The sequence below is a fragment of the Procambarus clarkii genome, chromosome 70 (assembly GCF_040958095.1).
Source record: "Procambarus clarkii isolate CNS0578487 chromosome 70, FALCON_Pclarkii_2.0, whole genome shotgun sequence".
Classification (NCBI taxonomy): Eukaryota; Metazoa; Arthropoda; class Malacostraca; order Decapoda; family Cambaridae; genus Procambarus; species Procambarus clarkii.
Window position 1 is genome coordinate 23,520,082 of NC_091219.1, and position 15,754 is coordinate 23,535,835.

Here is a 15,754-nt window from a genome sequence, read left to right on the forward strand (position 1 = left end):
ATGACTGACATGAGCAAGGTGAATTATATTACTACAAACCTGACATGAACTTTGTGAAGATTTTACTTTGTGGTTTGATAGATATGTTCATCTTTATGAACAAGACTGTTTGTCTTTTTGAATTTGAATAAAATGTAAGCAACCTGTTCTAATCTAACTTGGCCTAATCTAACCTGGCCTAATCTAATCTGAACTAATCTAACCTGGCCTAATCTAATCTGAACTAATCTAACCTGGCCTAGCATTCTTTAATTCTGCCTAACATAGGTAAACTAAAGCCCAATTAAGATAATAAATGTAACCAATATATTTTTATAATATAAAGATCAGATTAACTTGTTAAATTAAATAAAATTCGAGTTATTTATATTTCAGAACATACTAAATCGCTCGGGCTATTAGGCATGTGGTCCTTGCTTACTAGGCCTATTAGTGCGGCTCTGGCCCACTAGGTAAGCATTACAATGCCATACACAGACAAATCACATTATCGTGATATATCAGTGAACAAATCCACAGCAGCCGTGATGGGGGTTCGAACCTATGTGTTGGGTGTTCCCAGATGCACGCTCTAGTCTACTGCGCCACGACATGGTCAAAACAATTGCAACCTGGAGTACTAGTGCACCCACAAGGATCCCGGTATGAAAGAGTGGCGTCAGAGGTAGTGGGACGACTGAGACCCAGTGCTGGGGGGTTATCTTGAGATTATCTTGAGATGATTTCGTTTTTTTTTTTAGTGTCCTCGCGGCCCGGTCCTCGACCAGACCTCCACCCCCAGGAGGCAGCCAGTGACAGCTGACTAACACCCAGGTACCTATTTTACTGCTAGGTAACAGGGGCATAGGGTGAAAGAAACTCTGCCCATTGTTTCCCGCCGGCGCCTGGGATCGAACCCAGGACCACAGGATCACCAGTCCCGCGTGCTGTCCGCTCGGCCGACCGGGACCGGCTCCCCATGGAGCCGGTGGGGGGGGGGAGGGGGAACTGTGTGAAAAACCGCTTCGGTTTCATGATCATTATATTATCTGATAATAATAATTTTAATTCTAATCATGATATTATTGTTATTTTTCTCTCTGTACGCCTCTTGGTCTCTCCCAGATCAAGAGGTGTATAGGGTGGTCTCCTGAGTACACTACAAGCACTGCAGTGTTCACTGTTGGTGGAGTGAGGGTAGCGGGGGTGTGGCTGGCCAGGTCGGTGTCTGTTGTGTTGGTGGTGGGGGGGGGGATGTCCACCTGGGGCTAGTAACTGTCTCCTGCAACAACCACACCTCTCTCTGGAGGTGGAGGTTCCATAAGCCCTAACCCCCCTCAGGTCACGACACCATACACTACACACTGTCATCATACTCCACACAGTCACCATAGGTAGAGCTTTGACATTAAATTACAATTTACAGACCTAGAGTAAAAATGGGATGGAGGGTAGAGCGACGCTCTCTGAACAATTACTGATACAGCAACTTTACAAACCCACCAACAACACTGAAACACAACTTCAACAAACACACCAACAACACTGTAACACAACTTCAACAAACACACTGTAACACAACTTCAAACCACAACTTCAACAAACACACCAACAACACTGAACACAACTTCAACAAACACACCAACACTGAAGAAGAGATGAAGTAAACACATACATGTTTACACACTGAGTGTGCGGCTCCACAACACATCGCGAGGGAGTCCTTGTCTCACACTCCACTAAGATCCAGTTTGTGAAGGAAACGCGGATAAAAATACATATTAAATGTATAACAAAAAATATGTTAACAAAATTTAATTCGCATTGCAAAAAACTTAATTTTCATTGGGTGTTTGGGGCTAGAAATTAAAGGCTGAATAATGAATGATGATGAGGGTTGACTGTGAGCCCCTTACCCACTCCCTCTTACCCCCTTCCCCATTACCCATCCCCCCTTTCCCCCATCTCCCTTACCCCCTCTGCCCAACCCCCAAATTCTCTCTTCACATCTCATACCCTCTTGTCTGCCCACAAAGAACTATTATTTAACACTGTAACCTTTCTATATTGTATTTTAAGCATCACATAGATTTTGTTCACACACAAAAAGCTTGGGATTCGAACGCTGTGTGTGTAATTACCTACTTGTAATTACCTAAGTGTAGTTATAGGATGAGAGCTACGCTCGTGGTGTCCCGTCTTCCCAGCACTCTTTGTCGTATAATGCTTTAAAACTACTCACGGTCTTGGCCTCCACCACCTTCTCACTTAACTTGTTCCAACCGTCTATCACTCTGCAAAAGAAAACTTTCTAATATTTTTTTCGGCACCTCTGTTTTCTTAGCTTGAATCTGTGTCCACTTGTTTGTGATATTGCTGATTTCAGGGAATTCCCCTTTGCCAATTTGGTCGATTCTTCTAAGTATTTTTTAAGTGGTGGTCATATCACCTCTTTTCTATCTTCTAGTTCTGGCATGTTTAACGCCTCTAGTTTCTCCTCGTAACTTTTGTTTTTCAGTTCCGGAAGCCATTTTGTTGCATGCCGTTGCACCTTTTCCAGTTTATTGATGTGTTTCTTGAGGTTTGGGCACCATACAACTGCTGCATATTCTAATTTTGGTCTCACGAAAGTTATGAACAGTTTCTTTAGTATTTCACCATCCATATACGGTAATTAAATGTAAGTCTAAAGTTGGAAAGCGAGGCATCACGCTCCTCTCACAATGTTCTTTATGTGTTCCTCTGGCGACAGCTTACTATCCTCAACCACTCCTTGGACTCCTTCTTTATTAGAGTTCTGTAATTCCTTTCCACATAATTTGTAACTTGTGTGTGGTCTATTTTCTCCGATTCCACATTCCATAACATGGTATTTATTCACATTGAATTCCATTTGCCACTTGACGCTGCAAGCGCTTATTTTATCTAGGTCAATTTGAAGGACATTACAATCGTCTGCGTCTCCTGTCTTCCCCAGTGTCTTAGCATCATCCATAAACATGTTCATATAATTCTGTATTCCTGCTGGTAGATGGTTTATGTAGACGATGAACATTACTGGTGCAAGAACTGAACCCTGTGGTACTCCGCTAGTAACACTCCTCCAGTCAGATACATTGTCTCTGATTACTGCCCTCATCTGTCTGTCAGTTAGAAAATTGTTAATCCATGTCAGAAGTCTCCCTGTCACCCGTCCAGCATGTTCCAGTTCCCTGAACAGCCTCCTGTGAGGGACTATCAAAAACCTTTTTCAGGTCCAGATAGACACAGTCAACCCAACCACCTCTTTCCTGTAGTATCTCTGTGGCTCTATCATAAAAGCTAAGTAGATATGTTACACACGACCTTCCTGCTCGAAAACCAAACTGTATGTCCGTTATTATGTCATTGTTATGTCGAGGTATTCAACCCATTTGGCTTTAACTATTGTTTCTAATGTCTTAACTATCACGCTTGTTAATGACACGGGTCTATAATTTAGGGCTTCCTCTCGGCTACCATTTTTATAGATTGGTACTGTTCGCCTTTTTCCATATATCTGCTAAGATTTCTGTGCATAAGGATGTCTGGAATATTAATTGGAGTGGAATGCTCAGCTCAGTTGTACACTCTCTCAGCACCTAAGGCGAAACTCCATCAGGTCCAGCAGCTTCATTTCTTCCTAGCCCTACGGGTAATTTTTCCACTTCGTCTTGAGATACCTCCATGTATTCTATGGCGTGTTCAGGAACTGGTATTGGGTCCGGCTCTCTGAAAGTCTCACCTTGTACAAACACACTATGAAACTTTTCATTTAGCTTTTCACACATTTGTTTTCATTCTCAGTAGTCCTGCTCCCCGTTCTCAATCTCTGGATTTTATATTTTACATGCAGCTTGCTTTTAATGAATTTATACAAAAGACCTGAATCTGTTTTACATTTGTCCGCTATGCCTTTCTCAAAGTTCATATAATCTTCCCTTCCCAAGCATCACTCATGAATATCACACAAGTTGACGTCGGGGAAATACTCAACATGTTACATAATATTCTCTCTCCTGCTGTTGTTAAGAAGTCTCTATGTAGTGCTTGTACAGCTAACACACACACAGGTGCCTGTGTGTGTGTGTGTGTGTGTGTGTGTGTGTGTGTGTGTGTGTGTGTGTGTGTGTGTGTGTGTGTGTGTGTGTGTGTTAGAGATAAATATATGTAGCAGACATGATAGAGGAAAAGTATATGGAATTGGTACATTAGACAACCAGGAGACACTTGGGCCTAACACAGGTGCCAGGTAACACCAGGCACTTGACCAGCCAGGAGAGAGGTTTCATGGGGTTATTCTGCAGGTTTTATTGAATTAACTAAAACAGACAGACAGAGAGAGAGAGAGAGAGAGAGAGAGAGAGAGAGAGAGAGAGAGAGAGAGAGAGAGAGAGAGAGAGAGAGAGAGAGAGAGAGAGAGAGAGAGAGAGAGAGAGAGACAGACAGACAGAGAGAGACAGAAGAGGTAAGGTAAGTATCAGTAGAAAGTGCCAAGCCATTACATGTCACTAGGAAGGGATCAGGATAAGGTTTTGGAATTGGGACTGGGAGAAGGAATGGTGCCCAATTACTTGGACGGTCAGGTATTGAACGCGTACCTGCATGAATCGAGAACGTCGCTTTACCCTGCAGACCAAGTGATTGAGAGGAATACATGGAAGATAAAACAAAAGTATATGACAAAGAAAGATAGGGAAGCGCGGTTAGAAACATTGTGAAGATACACATATGCTAGATAGGCCCAGCTGGACCTTAAGCCTAACTATATCACACATCCTGGATTGTTCCAGCGTGACTTTAAGAGGAAATATATCAAACGTTATGTATCTGGATACCTGCCTTCACCTTAAGCTTAACTATATCAGCTTAAACCACACTCCCTTGACCCTTGTGGTAGATGGTGTAATGGGTGGGAGGGAGATGAGTGAAGGACCAGCATGATGGAGATAAGGAAGTGAAGGACCAACATGATGGAGATAAGGAAGAGAAGGACCAACATGATGGATATAAGGAAGAGAAGGACCAACAAGATGGAGATAATGAAGAGAAGGACCAACATGATGGAGATAAGGAAGAGAAGGACCAACGAAGGACCAACATGATGGAGATAAGGAAGAGAAGGACCAACATGATGGAGATAAGGAAGAGAAGTACTGGTAAAGGAGGGAAGGAGATGAGAGGGAGGGGGAGTGAGAGTGAGGGGACGCTGGGAGGTGAAGGCAGCAAGTGAGAGGAAATGACCCGTACACAGGAGAGGGGAGGGAGGATGAAGGGTAAATTTACCATGAAGGAAAAATGGAAGAGAGAATATACATGGGCGGGAGAGAGGAGCGGTGTGTGTGTTCTAGTGGGAGAGGAAATTGGTGGAGCTTTATACCAAGGTAAGAGAGGACATAAGGAAGAGGGAGAGAGAGAGAGAGAGAGAGAGAGAGAGAGAGAGAGAGAGAGAGAGAGAGAGAGAGAGAGAGAGAGAGAGAGAGAGAGAGAGAGAGAGAGAGAGAGAGAGAGAGAGGAATTGTGGTCATGGTCACCAGGCTCAGGGTGGCTACTCAGAACAAAGTGTCCAAGTAGCACGGGCTATGGTGAGCCCATTATAGAGGCAGCTCCGCGCCTCTATCCCACACTACAGTTGTGCTTCATTACACCTCACTCAAAACCCCCGTAAACTGAATGCAAGATACAAGACAGACTCTTGCATTGCATTCACGGGCTATTCATGCCCGTGCTACCTCCTGGGTGGCTAAATCTTTATCAATCATCAATCAATCAAGACAGATTTCTACACGGATAGACTGACAAAGTAAAAGACCTAGGAATAATAATAATAATAATAATAATAATAATGGCAGACGACATTAAGATACAGAGAGTAAAGCTAGCAGCAGATACAGATAAAGTAAAGATACAGTAAAGATACAGATAAAGTAAAGCTAGCAGCAAGCAGGAAAATTAGAGGGAGATCATGAGAACCTTTAAAACAAAAGAAGCCAGTCTGGCGCACTCTCGTGGGGGAAATATTATAGGGTGTTCACGTCCCTATTCAAGGCAGGCGGGATATATTCGAGCTAGACTATATACACAGCTCCGTACTGCTGCCTGCTGAGAACCAATTAACCATTTAAACTATAGTAACCTCCTCGAATCACTCTCTCTCTGCTGTCTGGGATGAACACGAGACTGTTCACATTATGCAGGGGGGAAAATACAGGAAGGATACAGGTTTCAAAACATCACATAAAATGACAACTTAGAGGAGTAAGAGATATAGAGGCAAATATAACATATAGGGCAAGTCGAGGTTCCATAAGGACAACTTGAGGCGTCATCAGAGCTCCACAACTCCTCAACTTCCTTCCAGCAAATATAAGAAATACGACTGGGACAAAGAAAGAAGCTGTGGATGATTTATCGATCATCACGTGTTTCTATTTAGTTACAAGAGTATGTGTGTTAAATATCTTCTCAATTCACATCACTCACAATAGACCGTGATACTTCACTACAACCATATAGTGGTGACAACCATATAAGCATGATATATGGGTGTTGGGCTCATACACACCACACATCACAATGGTACACTTGATGATTGGTTTACCTCGTATACCTCGTGACAACCACATGTTGTGGGGGAAACCATAAGAACATCATTGTATGCATGTCTTGATATTATAATGGATTTGTATACAATGAGGATAACAGCATTCACACAGTATTATTTCTGAGGATAACAGCATTCACACAGTAACATTTCTGAGGATAACAGCATTCACACAGTAACATTTCTGAGGATAACCGCATTCACACAGTAACATTTCTGAAGATAACAGCATTCGCACAGTAACATTTCTGAGGATAACACCATTCACACAGTAACATTTCTGAGGATAACATCATTCACACAGTGAATGAAGTCAAGAAGATTAAACTCCATTACAGCCACATAGAGCAAAATATACATATAATGATAACCACATTACCCCGTACGTCATCATATGAGGATAACAGCTCTGTAAGGGTTAACAGGCAAAACGCACGATGGAATTCTCTTATGTAATTCTCGGAACCTTGTTTGTTAACTTGGAACCACAAACATTTGAGTGCGAGGGAGAGTTATGTGAGAGGAATGAATGAGAGAGGAATGAATGAGAGAGAGAGAGAGAGAGAGAGAGAGAGAGAGAGAGAGAGAGAGAGAGAGAGAGAGAGAGAGAGAGAGAGAGAGAGAGAGAGAGAGAGAGAGAGAGAGAATTAAATGACAGGACGGGATACGAGAGGGAGGGAGGATTAAAAGAGAGGAAGGTATAAGAGAGGTGAATGAACTAGAGGAAGGGATAAGAGAAATAGAAGAAAATTAAGACAGCAGCCCAACAACAGCAGTGAGAGCAGATCAAGGTCAATACAACAGCAGATCAACAGCAGTAACAGCAGCAACAGCAGCAACCGCAGTAACAGCATCAACAACAACAACAGCAGCTCAACAATAAGACTACAGTGACTGTATATTCCCATGTTACCTCCCCCAGATTATATTTATCTTTCTTACTCACATTCTAAGCCCTTGTTTGTGTGAGTTAAACATGTGTGTGTGTGTGTGTGTGTGTGTGTGTGTGTGTGTGTGTGTGTGTGTGTGTGTGTGTGTGTGTGTGTGTGTGTGTGTGTGTATTTACTATTTGTATCTGCAGAATTGAGCTATTAGCTCTTGGACCCCGCCTTTCTAGCAATTTATATTTCCTCTATTATGTCTACAACATATTTCAAACAAACACACACACACACACACACACCCAGGAAGCAGCCCGTAGCAGCTGTCTAACTCCCAGGTACCTATTTACTGCTAGGTAACAGGGAAATCAGGGTGAAACAAAATTTGCTCATTTGTTTCTGTCTGGTCCGGGAATCGAACCCTGGCCACAAAATTACGAGTTCTGCTCGCTGTCCAATTAGCTACCAGACTGTGTGTATGTGTGTTCACCTAGTTCTGTTCACCTAGTTGTGTTTGCGGGGATTGAGCTCTGCTCTTTCGGCCCGCCTCTCAACTATCAATCAACTGTTTACAAACTACTTTTTTTTCCACACCACACACACACACACACCCCAGGAAGCAGCCCGTGACAGCTGACTAACTCCAAGGTACCTATTTACTGCTAAGTAACAGGGGCATTCAGGGTGAAAGAAACTTTGCCCATTTGTTTCTGCCTGGTGCGGGAATCGAACCCGGGCCACAGAATTACGAGTCCTGCGCGCTATCCACCAGGCTACCAGACACCCCCCAACACATACACCCCCGTGTGTGTGTGGGGGGGGGGGGTGTAATCACCTAGTACACACACACGTTCGTGTCACAGCATGATATAGTATCACAGTGTATGATACTGTATCCCTCAGTGCTCAGAGTTATCCCACAATGTACAGTTATCGCACTGTCTACAGTTATCACACAATATACAGTTATCATACAATATACAGTTATCATAGAATATACAAAGTTATCGTAGCAACATAATATGATCTCATTCACGTTTAGTTTTAATTTAATTTTGTAGTTTTTGTTGATGAAATTTGGGAAAACATTATGAATTATGAGCAGGACTGAATTGTTGGAGTAGTTTTGTGGCGCTGCGGCACAGCTGTCAAGTGATACCAAATAAATGACTGTTTCATTATATCTGTTGAAGATACATTGTCACAACAACAACAACAACAACGGCGCCCATCACATCCTTTTCTCTCAATTCCAGTCACTGAAAATTAATTCTGAAAGCAACAGTTTATTGGAATTTTGTTTTCAGGGTAAATATTTGGATGAGAGTTAAAGTACGATGTGACCAGGTATATAATAACCTAATAATACTTAATAACAGTTGCTGGGCCGAACTTCATCTCCTGGGCCTCGCCTCTCCGACTGTCGGTAGTCTAATGCAATGGCTCCTGAACATTTTTGTAATAACACAACACAAACCTTTCCACTATCAACTGCCTCAATTATGATGGAATAAAATGATAGTAAAGTTGTTAAACCAGCCATTTGTAAACCCATGGTGTGAATCATTTATTAATTTATGTTTTTCAAGATGAAGACTAATGGTATTTGCAATTATCGATTCAAGTAACTTTCCCACTATAGACGTTAAGCTAATTGGCCAATAGTTTGACGCAAATGATCTATCTCCTATCTTGAAAACTGGCACCACATTAGCAACCTTCCACGACTCTGGCACTCTTGCCTACACAAGTTCACGTGACCTTTAAAGCATCGTCACCAGATAACTCAAACCTCTACCAGGCACCATGTTGTTTATCCAAAATGACAGACAAATAAATGATACAACCAAATGGTGACCTCATTGCAGAAATGTACGCATCCTTACGTAAATATTCTCTGACAGTCCTTGTTGATTGGAGGTGAACATGTCTCTCCTAGAATTCTCCGTAATGTTATGATGGACTGCTATCGCTCTTGCTCTCTAGTGCGCTCTTGCTCTCTCGCGCGCTCTCGCTCTCTAGGGTGCTCATGATCTCTCGCACGCTCTCGCTCTCTGTCTGTCTGTCTGTCTGTCTGTCTGTCTGTCTGTCTGTCTCTCTCTCTCTCTCTCTCTCTCTCTCTCTCTCTCTCTCTCTCTCTCTCTCTCTCTCCTCTCTCTCTCTCTCCTCTCTCTCTCTCTCTCCTCTCTCTCTCTCTCTCTCTCTCTCTCTCTCTCTCTCTCTCTCTCTCTCTCTCTCTCTCTCTCTCTCTCTCTTCTCTCTCTCTCTCTCTCTCTCTCTCGCTCTCTCTCTCTCTCTCTCTTCTCTCTCTCTCTCTCTTCTCTCTCTCTTCTCTCTCTCTCTCTCTCTCTCTCAATCGCCCCCCCCCAACCCGTCCCACTACCATCCCCAGCATCCTCATCACGCTCATCTCAGCAGGAGGTATTTACTCTGGCATCGCATCACAGATTAATGCAGATAGCTCATATCCGTTTCCCTGAGTATTGCGCAAATGGTTTCATTGTCTCCAGTGGTGTGAACCGGTGCACGCTCAAGAGTGCTGTGACGGTTGTGTGTCACGGTGACGGCACTGTCTCACAGTAGTTACAGTGATGGTACTGTCTCACAGTAGTGACAGTGATGGTACTGTCGCACAGTAGTGACAGTGATGGTACTGTCTCACAGTAGTTACAGTGACGGCACTGTCTCACAGTAGTGACAGTGATGGTACTGTCTCACAGTAGTGACAGTGATGGTACTGTCTCACAGTAGTGACAGTGATGGTACTGTCTCACAGTAGTGACAGTGATGGTACTGTCTCACAGTAGTGACAGTGATGATAGTCTGTCCAGAGTGGCGACACATGTGGATGATATAACTTGATTTGGCACGAAACTCCAACTTAACCTTTGTCCCTCTCCTTTATGTCTCCTACGCGTTCTCTTCTCCCTCTCTCTCTCTCTCTCTCTTTCTATCACTCACTATTTTATTCACTTTCTATCTATATTCCACTCCTGTCTTCTCCTTTCCCCCCCCCCCCATGTTTCTTTCTCCCGTCTTTCTTCTCAGCAGGCCGCGTCTCCCGCTGCCCGCAACACAAAAGAAGCGGCCGAGACACACTCCAGCTTTCTCACCCACTGAAGGACAACTTGTGCCTTTGTTATGTGTGGGTTGCTGGGCATGTTGGTGCTGGCACATGTTGACACTTGGGAAGGATGGTGCCACACGTGTTAGTATTGTTTATATGTGCTCCTCACACCTCTCTGTTTTCACCACCACACTCTATCTTGCTAGCACGCTTGTTTTGGGTATATATTAATGTTTTTGGTATAATGGTTTTGATATGTGTTTATGTTTTTAATGTGTTAATGTTTTTTATGCGTGTTAATGTCTTGGATACGTGTTTATGTTTGTGATACGTGTTAATAATGTTTTTGATGTGTCAATGTTTTTGATACATGTTTTGTTTTGATACGTGTATGTTTTTTATACGTGCAAATGTTTTTTTTTATTTCTAACTGATTTCTAATTTGATTTCTAATATCAAATCACCTCATTCATCCGCCGGCACTCTGTTGGTAATCTTGGGCATGGTATTTTATCAAATCACCGCATTTGTTCGCATTTGTGTTCCTCACGTGTGTCCCAAAGAATGAGGTGATTTGATAAAATACCATGCCTAAGATTACCAACAGAGTGCCGGCGGGGAGATGGGGAATTAGCCTCGGAATTAGCTTCTTCCCTTAAGTGGTACTGAAACAAATGTATGGATCTCAAATGCTTTGCTTTTGCTTTCTTTTTTCTTCATTTTCTCCAATTGTTTTTCCCCTTTTTTTTTTTTTTTTTTTTATTAAGTTATGAGGTACATCTGCATTAGTGCAGCTACCCTAGACTATATGAAGTGGAGTACAGTGTGTCAAAAAAGCTAACTACGTGATGCTATAAAATCCCCATCACACAGGATGGTTAGTCATACAGAGGCATGTGATAAGCGGTCTGCACTGGCAGACTCTGGAAGCATTTTGAGGATATCATCAACACAAGATTGAATAAGGTAGCAGTGGTAATACAAGTCCCCATCTCGCAGGATGGTTAGTCATACAGAGCCATGTGTTTAATAGCCTGCACTGGCAAATTTTGGGTATACTGTGAGGATATCTTCAAGAATACGAGAGTGAATAAAGTAATTGCAAAGCTCCAGGTACCTCATACCAACTGGTCTGAAAGGTCTAATAACTGGGCATTCGGTGATGTAGTGCGGGAGATCATGCCGTAGTTCCTGCTCACAGAGTTTGCAACTGGAGTGCTCAGGATTGGGAGACCCGTCACCTGCAGCCACCTGCCACAGGTAACGGTAACCCAACCTGATCCTTGCAACCACTGTGTCGCACAGTCTAGTGGACGTTTTGTGCTGTCCATAGATGTAGGTTTCAGATCTGAACAAATCATAGCTTTTTATACTAGTACTTTCAGGTCGTTGGGAGTCAGTAAGTTCTTTCCTATCAGATCTGAATGTTTGGACCAATACAGTTTTGACAGCAGAGATGGGGATACCTAGATCTAATTCAACTTCAAACTTGTTACACGCTAATTTGGCTGCAATGTCTGTCTCATTATGATGGGTTATATTTATGTGTGAAGGTATCCATACAAAGGAGATTCGAGACCCTTTACTCTGTGCATCAATTAGGTCATTTATAATTGGGAGTATGAGGTTCTTGCTGTCGATCTTCCAAGAGAAGTTTTCGATTGCTTGAAGAGCAGACTTTGAATCGCAGAATATTATTCCTCCTCCAATATTTTTTAATGTGCTGGTTGCTAAATGTAATGCTGCTAGTTCTGCTTGTGTGGAGGTCAGCCAGTTGTTTAGCCTGACACTGACAGACTTTGTGCAAATATTATTTCTATAAAACCTACATGCCGCTGCAGTCCGTCCAGTAGAAGACTGGACTGAGCCGTCGGTGTAGACACAGTGCTCGTGAGATCTTAGACTCTCGATGGAGGAGGCAATTGTTTCAAGAGTGACAGCTTTGAGTAGAGCAAGATTCTCATTATCTTTCTTGGTGACAGGTGTGTATGATACTTGAATGGTGGGGTACAGATAAAGAGGAATATCAGAGACTGGTAGATTGCACTTAAAAGGAATGTTAAGTTTAATGAGATTGTAAGCATTGTTTCTCAGCCAATTATCATAAAAGGAGTGAGTTGGTATGTCGGCACCAGTCAAAAGGGTGTTAACAGCACTAAATAATTTGTCTCTGAGCAATGTAGGAGATGTAGGATCTCTCATGACTTTAAGACAGAAGGTAGTGTTAACTTGCATTATTCTCTCTAGTATGGTTGGAAGCTTCAGTTCTTCCCTCATGTTGATGATTCTTGTGCATCTTGGGGCACCAAGAATTATCCTCATGGCCTCGTTCTGTATTACTTCAAGTTTGTCCAACACAGAGGAGGGGAAATTAATTAAGTGCAGAGCATTATAATCAACGAGAGATCTAACAAACATCATATAGAATAGTCTAGCATATTTAATATTGATACCAATATTCTTACCAGTAAGTGTTCTCAATGGTTTTAGTCTTTCTTATAACCTACGGTGTAGATAATTTACAATGTCACTGTTAATACCAACTCCAAGGTATTTGTGCTGCCCACACATTTCAATGTTCTGGCTGTTGACCTTGAAAGCTATAGGGACATGAGTTTTCTCTTTGGGATGGAGAACTCTGGATTTAGTTATAGAGATAACAAGACCACATTCAATGCTTTTAGCAGCGAATGAATCAAGTAGAGCTTGCAGTCTAGTTTGGGAATTTGCAACAATGCATATATCATCGGCATAACAAATGACGGCTTCGTCAGGTAGTGTGGGAATATCAATTGTTAATTTGTGCATCAGAACATTGAACAGTGTGGTGCTCACGCCAACACTGGTGGCACCACACACGTGCACACATGTACACACACCAGTGTCAAGGTGGTGCTCACGCCAACACTGGTGGCACCACACACATGTACACACACCTGTGTCAAGGTGGTGCTCACGCCAACACTGGTGGCACCACACACATGTACACACACCAGTGTCAAGGTGATGCTCACGCCAACACTGGTGGCACCACACACATGTACACACACCTGTGTCAAGGTGGAGCTCACGCCAACACTGGTGGCACCACACACACACCCACCTGTGTCAAGGTGAAACAAGAAGTCAGAGTGACGCCGGGCAGAAAGAACATGATACGCCGCACAGAGCAAACATAAAATCATTGCATTTGTGTATCCCCAACATCTCGGTGTATATACACACTAAAAGTTGATTTTAGTCTTCAGCTTTTGTCACGACTAAAGCATATTTGTGTGGCTAGTTAGTTAGGTGTAGCTAGTGTGTTGGTGACTCTCTGGAGGGTAGGCCTACCTCCCTCCTCTCTCCCCGCCCCCTTCACCTGGCACCCTGGAGGCCTGCTCACGCTCCTCACAGGTAAACTCACAAGTTATCACACGAGTGGAGTGATCCCAGCCATGACAACACCTGCCTCGCGAGTGGAGTGATCCCAGCCATGACAACACCTGCCTCACGAGTGGAGTGATCCCAGCCATGACAACACCTGCCTCGCGAGTAAAGGGTAACAGAGCACCATAGAGTACAGCAACACTAGGGAACGAGTGTGAACACGTGAGAACACAGCGTGGTGTTGGTAAACAAAACTGTAGTTCAGATCCTGACCACCAGGGACCCATGCAAGGTCATCCTTTCTCTCGCATGTGCTTCTTCTTCTCCTCGGTCTGTTCCGCATCACCCACTTACTCTCCCTTCCTTCCTCCTTCTCCACCTCTTTCTCCTACCCCTCTTCCTTCTCTTATTCCTCTCCCATATCCACCGCTTATTATCATTCTCTCCTTCCTGTTTCCATGCATCTTTCATTCATTGTTTTTCTTCCTTCTCTTTTACCCCAATTTCATTCGTTCCTCCCCTATTCTCTATCTACCTCTCCCTCTTCTCTTTGCGTCCTTTATTTTTACCACCCACTTATTCCTTCCCATTCTTTATACATCTCAAAAATATAAAATAAAATGTCCCAAGAAAGGAAGAAGCAAGTATAAATTTAGAACACACAGAGAAAACGTTTGATTGATCTAGAACGTCGAGCGGAGAGTGAGGCCGAGTGGGAGTGTGTGGGGGAGAGTGAGGTAGTGTGGGAGTGTGTGGGGGAGAGTGAGGTAGTGTGGGGGAGCGACGGAGAAACTGGGTGTGTGGAAGAGGGAGAGAGTGAAGGCGTATGTGGGAGTGAGGGAGAGTGAAGTGTGGGAGATTGAGGGACTGTACGTAAGAGAGTGTGAGTGAATGTGGGAGTGTGGGAGTGTGGGAGTGTGGGAGAGTGAAGGAGAGAGTGAGGGGAAATATGTCAGTGTTGCCTGCACCAACCATCCAAAACCTCGGGCAATCACCGAAGCGCAGTGGTAAGACACTCGCCCGGCGCTTCTCGAGTGTTTTGTCCTGGGTTCGTACCCTGGCCGGGGAGGAGTGACTGGGCACCACTCCCTAACTGGGCGCCTGTGTTCACCCAGCAGTGAAAGTCTACAGGATGTTAAACAACTTGGCGGGGCCGTATTCCGGGTAACATTAGCAATAAGAACTTACCTGAACACTACGCGTGCTGGTGGCTGTACAACACTGTAAGGACTCCTGTATATCACACACACAGATCACACTAACGTGAGGCATCAACATCCTCGTCACGGCTCTTGTGGATCTGTTCACTCTTGTATATATAAATCAATAAATACACAACTACTACTGACCTTGAGGGAGTGGTGAGTGAGCTTGAGACAAGGACACACGCCGTGTTCTCCACAGTCACTTCTGGCCAGATAACAAAGATAATCGTTAACATGAAACATTACAATACACTATAAAGACCGACAACAATTAGGCAGCAATGATCGCCCGCCAAACACACACCGAAACTACGACGTTGATACAACGTTCGAACAAGTTTTAACACCTAACCAGTTATAATAACCAATATAACAAGTTGTAACAACGTTCTAACACGTCATAAACACGTTAAGCCAAGATTGAAATTGAAATAAGTTTATTGATGTAAAATACACACAAAGGGATGAGGTAGGTCAAGCTATTCTCACCCCGTTCAGTACATCGTGTTAATACATACATAGCACGATGTACTGAACGGGGTGAGAAGAGTACATCGTGCTATGTATGTAAGCCAAGATGTAACAACTTTATTACAAGTTGTAACACGGGGAAAATAGAGACAGTTACAGT

General features: G+C 43.4%; 1 long non-coding RNA gene across 1 annotated transcript in view; it reads right to left on the reverse strand.

Moving 5' to 3' along the window:
* Positions 1 to 15,754, reverse strand: part of LOC138356065 (uncharacterized) — a 280,831-nt gene that overhangs the window by 247,841 nt on the left and 17,236 nt on the right. The window contains exon 2 of the long non-coding RNA XR_011224160.1: positions 15,268 to 15,328. This is a non-coding gene — a long non-coding RNA (uncharacterized lncRNA). The remainder of the gene's footprint in view (positions 1 to 15,267; positions 15,329 to 15,754) is intronic.